This window comes from Narcine bancroftii, chromosome 5 (assembly GCF_036971445.1).
Source record: "Narcine bancroftii isolate sNarBan1 chromosome 5, sNarBan1.hap1, whole genome shotgun sequence".
Taxonomy (NCBI): domain Eukaryota; kingdom Metazoa; phylum Chordata; class Chondrichthyes; order Torpediniformes; family Narcinidae; genus Narcine; species Narcine bancroftii.
Genome location: NC_091473.1, coordinates 248,929,153 through 248,942,017, shown reverse-complemented (window position 1 = coordinate 248,942,017; position 12,865 = coordinate 248,929,153). Strand labels below are relative to the sequence as shown.

General features: G+C 42.6%; 1 protein-coding gene and 1 long non-coding RNA gene across 3 annotated transcripts in view; one reads left to right on the top strand and one right to left on the bottom strand.

The window, feature by feature from the left end:
• The window catches only part of LOC138765159 (leucine-rich repeat neuronal protein 2-like), a 193,907-nt gene that overhangs the window by 83,380 nt on the left and 97,662 nt on the right, over positions 1-12,865 (bottom strand). The gene's annotated exons all lie outside the window — the stretch shown is intronic.
• Positions 1-12,865, top strand: part of LOC138765160 (uncharacterized) — a 216,404-nt gene that overhangs the window by 156,731 nt on the left and 46,808 nt on the right. Inside the window, exon 3 of one of the 2 annotated variants that reach the window (XR_011358508.1) lies at positions 9,778-9,820. The exons of the other annotated variant lie outside the window; for it this stretch is intronic. This is a non-coding gene — a long non-coding RNA (uncharacterized lncRNA). Of the gene's footprint in view, positions 1-9,777; positions 9,821-12,865 lie in introns of those variants that run through there. 2 annotated transcript variants of the gene reach the window in all.

Below are 12,865 nucleotides of genomic sequence, written 5' to 3'. Positions count from 1 at the left end.
GACTGAAACTTGGCTGAATGGTGCACCAACAACAGCCTCACACTCAGTGTCACAAAGACCAAGGAGCTGATTGTTGACTTCAGGAAGGGAAAACCAGAGGTGTATGATCCAGTGATCACTGGGGGCAAGAAGAGGTGGAGAGGGTGAGCACATTTAAATTCCTGGGAGTCACTATCTCAGAGGGCTTTCCTGGACCCAGCATACTAATGCCATTGTAAAGAAAGCATATCAGCTACTTTCTCAGGAGTTTGTAGAGATTTGGTACGTCATTGAAAACCTTGGCGAACTTCCGCAGATGTGTCGCGACTGATCTGTATGGGGCACTAAATCCTCAGAGTGTAAGGCCCTCCAAAAGGTAGTGGACACAGCCCAAGCAAAACCATCTGCATCATCAAGAACGTCTACGGGGAACACTGCCGTCGGAGAACAGCAGCAATCATCAAGGCTCCAGAACACCCAACACACGCTCCGTTCTCGCTGCTGCCATCACGAGACTCAACACCACCAGGATGAGGGACAGCTGCTCCCCCTCCACCATCAGACTCCTCAACAACAAACTGAAGCAGGGACTCATTTAAGGACACTTACTTTGTTCATTATTTATTACTGAATATTTATTTTCTGTTTACATTTCTTTCTTTTGTTTGAATTTCTTTCTTTTATATGCATTTCTTTCCTCTTGAGTAACGCAAATAGTTACTGGTTAATGAGAAATTCTGCCTCGCGTGCAGAAAAAATGAATTTCAGGGTTCTATGTGATGTCATGCACGTATTCTGACAATAAATTTGAACTCTGAGACTCTGCAGAAGCCTTTACTAAACGGGGAGAATAAATCACACAGTCACAAATGGCAAAAATTTCAAAATGAAATAGATTGACTGCAAATATGGCGGCTGTTTGGCAGAGTGCAGGGAACTCGGCAGGTCGAGCAGCATCAATGGGTGGAAAAGAATGGTCGATATTTGAGCCAATACCCTTTATCGAGACGAAAGAGTTTTGGCTCATAATGTCAGTCATTTTCTTTCTCCAGTCATGATGCTTGATCCTGCTGAGTTAATCCAGCAAATGGTATTTAGCTAGCCCATAAATCTTCTGCTTCTTGTTCCTTCTTTGCTTCCACCTAAGCCAGTGGTTCTCAACCTTTTTCTTTCCACTCACATACCTCTTTAAGTAATCCCTGCACCATAGGTGCTCTGTGATTAGTGAAGGATTGCTTGAGGTGGTATGTGAATGGAAAGGAAAAAGTTTGAAAACCACTGTTTTAATTGTACCTCATTGACTCGTGATGTGCACAGTTTCATAACTCCAACATAAAAGTGCCAATGACCATTTTTCTCAAGCAAAATATTTCAGTAACAATTGTGTCTACAGTAATGGTTCTCAACCTCCCCTTCCCATTCACATATCACCTTAAGCAATCCCTTACCAATAACTCAGCACTTGTGGCCAAGGGATTGCTTAAGCTGGTATGTGACTGGAAAGAAAAATGTTGAGAACCACTGACCTAAGCCAAAATGCTTTAAATTCCCTCCAAAGGATGACATTTTCCACCACATCATTGTCTCAGTAACTCCAAACAAGTTTTAAAAATATTCAGCAAGGTATCAGGTCATTTCAGCCCATGAGTCTGTGCCGTCCAGTTACACCCAATTAACCTACACCCCTGGTATGTTTCGAACAGTGAGAGGAAACCAGAGCTCTGGGGAAAACCCACGCAGACACGGGGAGAACGTACCAACTCCTGACAGACAGCACGGGATTCAAACCCTGGTCTCTCGATTGATGGCGCTGTGAAATGTTGGAGCTAACTGCTATACCAACCGTGCCAGTGTTGATGACCCAAAACAATATGTCCAGAAACCACACCCCACCACTGGTTGTGCCTGACCCCCTGAGTTCCTCCAGAAGATTGTTTAATGTTCCAGATTCCAGTACCTTCTGTCTCTTGTGTCTCAATTGCCAATCTTACAGGGGATTTTCTTCACAACCTTTCCATCCATTGGCAATTCTGAAGGCTCATGGATTTTGCTGCCACTCTTAAATGGTGTGAATGTTCGACTAAAAGAAAATCAATTGTTTATCATTTCAGTGCCTTGTGTGATCATTTCTTTCAATTTTAAAATCTCCTCAGAAAGATTACTTCACTGATGTCTTGAAGGGATCTGTGCCCAGTTATTAACCAACGTGTTTTGTTGTAGTCCAAATATCGTGTACTTCAAGATTCCTTTATTGCCATGTAATAGTGGAGGACATGTAATATTACAGAAAATTGCCTTCTGCCATTAACGTCCCTTACAGTACGAGAGAAAGAGAAGCAAAAGAAAGTCCCTTCGGGGACAATGAGTGTCTGTGAATTCACCTCCAGCCTTTCCTCAGCCTCAGCAGCTGCACAAACTCCTGTTCATACATCAATAACCCGAGCTCAAGATCCAAACCACAGATACAATCAGGAAGCCTTCAGAGCCCGAGGCCTTTCGGGGACCCATCTTGCTCTCAGCACCCTGTCGAATCCTGGCTCCAATAGATGGTTCCCAAGAGCCAGTCTCCAACAGCCCACAGCCCATGTGGATCCCCTCGAATGCAAGTCGCCCGCAGCCGTGTGGGTCCCTCAACAGCTGAGCCACTCACTGGTCCGCTGCCGTGGTCATCATTCTGTCGGGTCACCTCGTCTGCCTTAACGGGGGAGTGCTCCCCCGCTTTTCTGGTGCCCTGTGCCAGTCCACTATTCCCTGGAGTCTGCAACACTTCGTGGCTGCTGCTAAGTAGAGGCGCGGCCATTGTAGGCACAGGATTTTAGTTCAAAATAGACTCCTCTAACGGGCTGTTTAATGCCTGTATGGGGTGGCTGGTATTAGTACCGGGTGGTTGGACCGTTCTCTGCTCTCCTGGGTTCACACCATCAGCATTGCCGCCATTTTCTTTGTCACTTCATATTCACATGAATAGGACAACTACTTGCAGCCTTCAGTTAGATCATAGGTGATCTGTTTCATAACTAGGTTCACCTCGCAATATTCCATTTCTTTAGATGCCTCAAGCACTTAATATCCTTTTTGAAAATTTCAACTGACTCCAGCATCCAAAGGATTTTGCAGTTGGAAGGCAAGATATTCATTACTCTGCCTAAAAATGTGTTTCCTTGCAAACACTCTGGTTCCAATTAAATTTCTGTCCATTTGTTTCAGATTTCCCATCAGAGGTCATTTCTTTTATCTCTCTTGGTTGAAAATCTTCTATTTAATCATCTTAAGGGATTACAAACCAGATTGATGCACCCATCCTGACACCTCAAGCCTTTAAGTACTTGTATCTTTCTGGTGATGTATCATTCACCCTCTGAGACTGAATATATCTTTGGTGAAATTGATTTGCCCAAAATGAACACTGTGGTCTAGGGGAAACAGTGGCATAACTAGTGGAGTTGCTGTCTCACAGCTCCAGTGAGCGGGATTCAATCCTGACATTTGGCGCTGTTTGTGTGGAATTTCTCCCTGTTACCATATGGGATTTCTCCAGGCCCCTCTGTTTCCTCTAACATCCCAGGGATGGGAGGGTTCATAGTTAATTAAACACAACTGCAGATGATTAGTTGAATTTGGGGAGAGATTTTGGGAATGTGTACAACATACAGTAAAACCCCTGTTATCCTGAATTTAAGCAACATGCAGCCTAAAGCTACAGTCAAATAAAAAAAATTGGCCAAAATAAATAGGTAACACCAAATCTCAAGCAACCAGAAAATTCACTTCTCCACCATCTACCATCCGCCATAGGTGCTGGATACCAGGGGTTTTAATGAATTGGATTTAATGTAAATTCATGCTTTATAGTGTATTGGGAAGGGTTGTGACTGTCATGTGACAGCACTACCCCCTATCTAGTATGAGGTCATACCAGCTGCCAATCAACATTTGGTTCCACCCCACCCATTAGTGCACACCTTGCTGTTGATCCATGTAAATGACTGGACTGCACTCTCCAGCCTGCCTGTACTTGGCCTTCGGCCATTGGCTGTTGTAATTGAATTAACCCTCCTGGCACCAAGCCTTGGTGGCCTGGAAATTATCTGGGCTTGTCCCCCCAGCACTATAAAGGGGCTATGTACTCTTTTTGCCAGCTTGGGACCACCCTGCTTCACTCCAGGCCTAGAAATGTGGAAGGGTGCTGGAGAAACTATTGGTAAGATGTGCACCATTAAAAGGGTTGGGGGTGTTTAATTAGTGTCCCTGGTAGCTTTGAGCTGTGCCTGCACTGAGTCAAGGGGGTGGTGGGACACCGTAGTGATTTTTCCTTGATCATTGTATGGACCAGTTCAGAATGTGTGTGTTTTTTGTTCCCTCGCTATTTTCCCCACATTTGTTATTAATTGTCCGTTATTTCTTTCCCATGGCTGCTGTAAACTGTGTGTGTGTGTGTGTGCGCGTGTGTGCTGTATCAGTTACCATTTCCCACCCTTGCCTTCTGTAAATAAAATACTTCCCTATCAAATCATTGTTCTTTGAGACCTACCAAACCAGTTTCCTCACTCACAATAATTGGCGCTGCAAGCAGGGTGTCAGGGACCTTGACTGGATACAGGTGTGGGGAAATGTTCTGAAACAGGGGCAAAAAAGCCAGTGAAGACACTGAGGATAGGATTCCCAGGTGGACCAATGACAAAGAAGGATTCAAGAGTCTGGCCAGCATGCAAGCAGACTTCTGTAAGCCCGTGTACAGGTCTGAGTAGCTGGACCCCTGTGGTGAGTGAATCGGGCACCCCCCGTGGTAGCCCTCCTTAAGGAGTCGAGGTGGGACTGTGGAAGCCTTTATTTAGAAACACCAAATTGGCTAACTTTCCAACTTGACTCCTCCTGGCTATCATTATAGAGATCCATCACAGGTACAGGGGTTACCCCTTGAAAGAGAATGCTAGTGGGAATGACATCTTGATGTCAAACATCAGCTCAGAAAAGCGGGCGCCCCAGGTACACGCTGGATGTATGCCTGACAGCCTGCCCCCTGCCTCACCACGGGATAGCACAGTGACAGGCATCTGGGCTCTGTGCATAGGGAGCGCCCAAGCGTGAGGCCAAGGCGCGGGATGCACAAGCCAAGAGATGGTTCTGGCACCTGATGGCTGACCTTACACTGCCTGCTCGCAGACGTTGGTGGTAAGGGTGCTCACATTTGCCAGCTAAGCCAGAGAAACCAGGCCTACGAGTCAGTGATCAAACAAATTCCTTTTTCTACCCTCCCCTCTGACTCTGGGGAGCAGCTCCCATCGGTAACAAAACAACCCTGTTTGGTCAGAGGTGAGGGGGCTGGTGAGGTGAGGTGTTGTCATTGAATTTGACTATGTTTCTTGTCCAGCATTTGGAAGGCACTAGTGTATATAATTGGCCCAGTTGAATAGTAACGTGTTTTTGTTTTTACTTATAGAATTGTCTCATGATTGGAGAGTGGTGTGACCTTCGAGGGGTGGATTGTATTGGGAAGGGTTGTGTCTGCCATGTGATGGCACTGTCCCCTAACTAGTCGGAGGTCACACCAGCTGCCAATCAAGGTTTGGTTCCACCTCACCCATTAGCGCACATTTTGCTGTTGGTCCATATAAATTACCTGGACTGCACTCTCCAGCCTGCCTGTAGTTGGCCTTGGGCCATTGGCTGTTATAATTGGATTAACCCTTCTGGCACCGAGCCATTGGCTCCCTATAAATATCCGGGCTTGTCCCTCCAGCACTATAAAGGTGCCACGTGCTCTTTGTTCTTTCTCTCTTTGCCAGCTTGGGACTACCCTGCTTCACTCCAGGCCTAGAAATGTGGAAGGGGATTGCAGTGAATTTTCCTTGATCATTGTATGTGTGTGTGTATTTAGTTCCCACACTTGTTATTAATTGTCCGCCATTTCTTTCCCACGGCTGCGGTAAACTGTGTGTGTGTGTGCTGCATCAGTTACCATTTTCCCACACTTGCCTTCTGTAAATAAAATCCTTCACTACGAAAGTAGTGTTTACAATCTTGCCTTTTAAACCTATCAAACCTGTTTCCTCACTCACAACAGATAGTTAGCATGAACTGTCACTTTAAGTATGCATTTGGCTCCAAATGCTTATTCCACATCCCCAGTGGGGTCACTATTCTTTCTAATTATTGTCTGTATATTTGAAAGACCTGTGCACTCAAATATCTGTTCTTTACTGACTCTGTATTGCGCAGTTCAGTTTGTTGACATATTTATATTTGTTTACATGCGTCGTGTACAATTCTTTTTTGCAATACCAGTAAGTGATACACCCCTCAGGTGGGGTGTGATGTCAAATTTGTGAATCTTCATCCCAAAGGACGTGGATGACTGATTCAATAAGATTGTTAATTTGGTGGTAAGACAACTGGAGATCCTCACTCTTCCCATTGGTTGTCCTGGAATTTGTTATAGATGGTTCTCAGCAACGAAAAGGAATACTTATGATGGTCTGTTGGTGAAATAAGGTTGGGAACCACTGCTTTAGCTTATCTTAGCTCCTTGTCTTTTTGTGCAATATTTTCTGAGATCATTCCTCAAGGGCGAGGTTCTCATTTTTAGCATGTATTCTTTTGTCTTGCTCTCTCCTACCAGAGGAAATAACTTCACTCCCTGTATCATCTCAAATCCTTCATCACCCAAATTACATTTGCATCTAAATTAAATAACGCTTTAACCTTCCTTAATCAAGGAATGCAAGAAAATTCATGTACTGCCGAGATTTTCAAACTGTTTCTTTCCACTCACATTCCACCTTAAGCAATCCCTATGCCATTGGTGCTCTGTGATGAGTAAGGAATTGCTTAAAGTGGTATGTGAGTGGAAAGAAAATGTTTGAAAACCGTTGTCTTAATAAAACCTAAGAGACTTGTTATGTGTACAGTTTCATAACTCCAAAGGAAATGGGCCAACCACAATTTTTCTCAAGCAAAATATTTTCAGTAGCAATTGGGTCTGGAGCAGTGGTTTTCAAACTGCCCACCAGATCACATTCCACCTTAAGCAATCCCTAGGCCGTAAGTGCTCTGACTGGTATGGGATTGCTTAAGGTGGTATGAGAGTGGGAAGGTTGAGAACCACTGCTCTAGACATCATTGGTCCATAACCTTTGGAGTTATGAAACCACGTCAATTAGGTACGATTAAACAGTGGTTCTCAACCTTTTCCTTTCCACTGCCACACCACCTCAAGTAATCCCTTACTAATCACAGAGCACAGATTATTTAGAGGGATATGTGAGTGGAAAGAAAAAGTCTGGAAACCACTGATGCAATGTGTCCTTATCATTTATCTTGGGTATCATTCTCTAATTAGTGATTGAAGTTAATGTGCTGGCCTTAAAACATTGGTGATGCTGCAAAATTGCAAAACTATAAATGAGGAATCTTCCTACTTGTAAGCCTATAATTACAATTTTTCTTTTTCAGACTATACATTGTCAAAAAGCTTCATGCTACCGCATTAAAATGACGTCTATTGGAGTTTGCTTCCTAAAAGGATGGCCAGGATGTTGCTTAATTGTCTAAACAGCAACCTTCCCAGAGCAGAGTTGTGGAGATTAGAGAGACAAATTAGAGTGTCTGCCTGAAGAGAGAATGTGAAGTCCTTCTCACACCCAGAAGTAATTTAATTCAAGATACATGCCAGTTACTTCCTCCGAAAGTAAGCTGCAGAACCGATCCAAACACCTCCTCCTAAAAAAAGCATCAGGCTTTTGTGGTGCAACACAACATATAATCAATTATTCATAGCCATTAATTCACTATTGACATGATAAAAGGAAGAGGGTGGGAAGGAACAAATTTGGGGTTGATTAAAGCCAATTCAATCTGCATTATCACACCCATTTGCTGCTCTTGTGTACAGGATTCCCTTTTCACTCTGCATTTCAGTCCTTTCTATTGAATCTGAAGCAAACATAAGAGGTCTTCCATACAATATTCTCTCTAATGCAGCTAGTTAGATGAAATTGTGTGTCGTGAAGGAATGTAAATTACATGGTGTCAGCTCTGTCCAGGGATAAGCTGTCAATGCCTTGGAAAAGGTATTGATCGCCATAATGGTATGGTGGGTAATGACGTTAATGATGATGTCAGAGGTTTTTTAAAATGCATTATACAATGTCCACATGGACCAAAGTTCTTACTTGCCACAGCTGAATAGGCACTTGAAAAGAAATATTCTAGCAAATTAAATTAAAAGAAACATTGTTAGCATTGATAACGTAGATTGCTTGCATTCTCCTTCTTAGTGCAAGACAAGTTGAAGGATATTCAGAGCAGCTTTCAAAAATTGTGAGGGAATTGTATAAAAGGGGTAGAAATTATTTCTACTGGCAGGAGAGTCAGTAATCAAAGATTAGACTTAATTTCTAAAAGGTTAGGCAGCAGATGAGGCGCTGTCTGTAAGGAGTTTCTTTGGCTTGGCTTCGCGGACGAAGATTTATGGAGTTGCACATTCTCTAGATAGTGAGTTGGAAGCCATTTAACTCCCTCACTTCCATAAACGATTGCTTCTGTCAAGGATTGCACGATATTGGAATCCAAGTCAGTGTATATTTTCTCTGCTTTTGAACTTCATGTTTGGAAAAAAATTATGAAAATGTTGTCAACCTGGCTTGGATTTGTTTACCGAGTCTGCTCAGTATTCAAGTCGAGAATTTTCAGTAGTACACAATAAGTTCAGAATTGACAACGTTAACCATTAAATTGTTGGAACACGGAGAACTCAAGGGCACAAAGGCCAATTCTATGCAATCTCTTGTGACAGATTGTTATATTTTATATTGTATGTAGATATGTTTTAAAGGAGATAAATTGTGGGGTTTTTTGAAGTGTAGGTCACAAGCAAACACAAACACTTCACAACACAGATTTCATTTAAAATGCCAGAGCTCTGCTCAAACCAGACAGTCCAGGCTCCCAGTGCCTTTGTAAAGACAATGGAAACTGCTTTGCTGAAGGACTTCACAAGTAGGTGTTAATTGGAGATGCTGTGGAGTAATGGATTATTGTTTTGGAAAGCAACAGGTGAACGGACTCAGAAGATTGGGTCTGAATGCAATTTGCAGTTCTAAGAGGGTCATGTGGTTTTCTCAGAGCGAGAGAGAGAGAGAGAGAGAGAGAGAGAGAGAATTCAGTTCTACAGTCCAGCAGCAGCAGCTTGGACTTGAACATGACAAGCTTGTGATTTTGAATTTTGAAGATGAGCTGAGTTTTTAGTTCAGCCTGTTCAAACCCCTTGTGATATATACAAGAGGAGACGGCTGGCTGTATAATGTTTCACTTGAAATAAGGGAAACTAAAAGGAACTCTGTGGTGACCTGATTGATTGGAATTTATCAATTTTTGTGTGGGTGCGCGTGTGCGTGTGTGTCCAATGAGCAACAAATCTCTCTGAAAACCAACAAGAACTTTCATGAGCGGTAACCATTTACCTTTCAAGCACCAAGGCCTGGTGAAGATTCATAAATGTTAAATTCTGTGCACAGTATAAGAATTGCCTGATACCGGTGAACTTGGAGGAGTGAGAAGTGAGATTGGACTGTGAATCCAAGAACTTTTCTGAATTTTTACACACATGTGTGCTTAGAATTAGAAGGGAGTTTAGTTAATAGTAATAAGTTAAAGTTTGATCCTGTTTTAATGTTAAAAGAAGTGTAAAGAAACCTTTGTTTAAGTAACCATTTGTCTTGGTGAATTTCTATTGCTGCTGGGTTTTGGGGTCTTCATATGACAACCTGGAACCAGTCCATTTCACTTGCTCTATTGCAGGACAGGCCTAAAGTGCTCAAGGATCTAGTCCAACTTCTATTTCTTGTGTTTCTCCTTTCCATGGTAAGTACATTCATTTTATGATCAGGAAAGCAAACTGTACACAATACAATGGTCTCTTTAAAGTGCTATATAACGGCAGAAGTTTTGTCGTATTCAGGAGTGAAGCAAGGGTTAGCTTTTTGATCTCTACTTAATAATGTTGTGAGCAATTCGGCAAAATGATGCTGTTCTTTTAAACTCTGGCACCTATGGAGATTGGTAGATGCCAGATAAGTGAATTTTATGATGGCTTGAGATTTTGTGGTGCATGATTGGTGCACTAATGCCTTATGTTTTCTAATTTTTCCCTTTACCATATTATTCTCAACTGAAGGGGATACCAAGGTGCTTATTATAATCTTGCTGGAATCTGTATAATAATCAGTCAGGAAAATCAGCAGAATTTGTGAAATAGAACTGGAGCCTTGATAGTTCCTTGAGCCTGCTCTGAAATGGAATGAAGATAATAGCCTCAACCATTTTCCCCCTGTTCCCTAACCTTTCAACCCATGATAGAGCAAATATTTGGCTTTTTCCTGCCTTGGATACATCCAGTAGGTCAGTTTTCACCACCATTGTGGAAGATATTTATCATCCCTTTATCTGAAACTACTCTTCAGTTCTAGTTTCCGAGTAAGTCATCTTCTCAGAACTCATCCTGTCAAGCCCCCTTTGAAGTATTCTGTTTCCCCCCCAAAAAATCATCTCTTTCTTTAAATTAATGCAAGAGCAAAAAAGACACTGCCGATAGCTCCTGGGAAATAAAAACTGTCATACTTTCCACGGAACACATTGCAGCAAGGTTTCTCCATCCATCCATTTATAGTAAAATGTAACAAGACAAAGGTATGCAAAATTATGATGGGTATAGAGAGAGTAAATGCAAACAAGCTTTTTCCACTGCGAATAGGAGAGATTAAAAACTGGGGGACATGGGTTAAGAGTTTAAAGGGAACATAGGGAGAACCTCTTCATATAGAGAGTGGCGGGAATGTGGAACAGCTGAATTGGTAAATACAGGCTTAATTTTGACGTTCAAGGAAAATTTGGACAGTTACGTGGATAAGAGGGGTATGGTCTGGGTGCATGTTAGTAGGATAATAGTTCAGCACAGACTAGAAGGGCCGAAGGCACTGTTTCTGAGCTGTAGTATTCTATGGTTCTGAGTTTCATTTGGCTTCTTGATTACTTGCGAATGTTAGATGATGACATCTATATTATGGCACAGCACACCACTGGCTGGATGAGATCAGCAGTGGAGCAGCAGAAAATGAATGGTCAACATGTCGGGTTGGAACCCTTCTTCAAGACTGGGAAGGGTTCTGAGCAAAATACTAATGCCTTTTTCTCCAAATGACGCTGCTTGATCTGCTGAGTTCCTCCAGCAGATTATTTGTTGCTCCAGATTTCAGTATCTGCTGGCTCTTTTGTGACTTCTCCACTCTGTATCCTGTAGCATCTGGATAATTTATTAGTTTGGTTCCATTAACACTGTCTGGGTTATTAAATGTTTCTCTTGATGGAGTAACGGCTGCATTGTATAACCAAAACTTCATTATTTTACCTTTTTGTTATTTATCGCTGCATGGCATTATTGATCTGGCAAGATTAATACTGTTACTGCGTGTTTATAAATGAAAACAGGAAGATATTCCATTTTTTAACCTTTTAATGGTATTCAATACTTATATTTTTCTAAGATGAAATATTTATGCTGTACTGTAACAAGTGGAATGTGAAATGATGTTTTACTCAATGCAGCAGATATCTTTGCTTATGTCCTGCAGGCCTGTCAATCTACTTTGCAGATTTTCTTTATTGATGTATTTAATAGAAGAGAGTTCTCCTGTTACATTTTCTCGTGAAGGGATGATCACTCCTCTACAACATAGTAAACTACATCTGGCTAAACAAGAGAAAGTGTACCAGCCTAAAAAAATTCAAGAGTACATAACAGATAAGTTCTCCATTGGAGGCTGCAATTTTGCAGTCACATAATCCCCATTTTCTTTCTAAATGGTAACCTTTCGCCAACTAATATGGACAGATGGACAGCTATGCATTCATAGCAGGGAGCTTCAGCATTAATATCAAGTCGTCACCTTTATTTATTGTTCATACCATGCTCACACGGTAAAGACGAGGTAACATTTCTCCAGGACCACAGATCACATTTACATAAATACAAGTTAGAAGTTCGACACATTTAAAATATTAAAACTTGTACATTAACTTTCCATGGTACCCAATCCCCAGATGTTCTGGGGGTTCAGGAGTCTGCTGGCTTGAGGGAAAAAAACTCTTGCCCAATCTGGATGTAAGGGCTCAAGTGCTACGGTACCTCCTACTGGATGGTAGAAGGGAGAACAGTTTACGTGAGGGGTGTGTGGAGTCCTTCACAATGTTTATGGCCTTTCGTGTGCATCGAGTGTTGTAAATTTCCTTCATGGTAGGAAGAGAGCCCCCTAATGATCTTTCCGCTGATTTCCTATCCTCTGCAGGGTCTTGCGGTGCGAGGATGTACAGCTTCCAAACCAGGCGGTGATGCAGTTGCACAGCATGCTGTCGATACATCCTCTGTAGAATGTAGTGAGGATGGAGGGTGGGAGATGAACTTTTCTCAGCCTTTGCTAGAAGTAGAGGCGCTTCTGGGCTTTCTTGGCGATGGAGCATGTGTTAAGGGACCAGGCGAGATTCTCCGCCAAGTGCACTCCAAGGAACTTGATACTTTGGATGACCTCAACATTGGAGCTATCAATGGTCAATGGAGTGTGGTCCCCCTGGGTCTCTTGCAGTCGACAACCATGATTGTCTTTTTAACGTTCAGATACAGGTTGTTCGCTATGTACCAGTCCATTAGCGACTGCACTTCCATCTCTGTACGCTGATAGGTACACCACGGTTGTGTCGTCAGCAAACTTGATGATGTGGTTGGAGCTGTGTTTAGCTGCACTGTTGTGGGTCAGCAGAGGGAACAGGAGTGGACTCAGCACACAGCCCTGCTCCCCACCCCCCCCCAACCCATGCTCATTGTGATGGTCTTGGA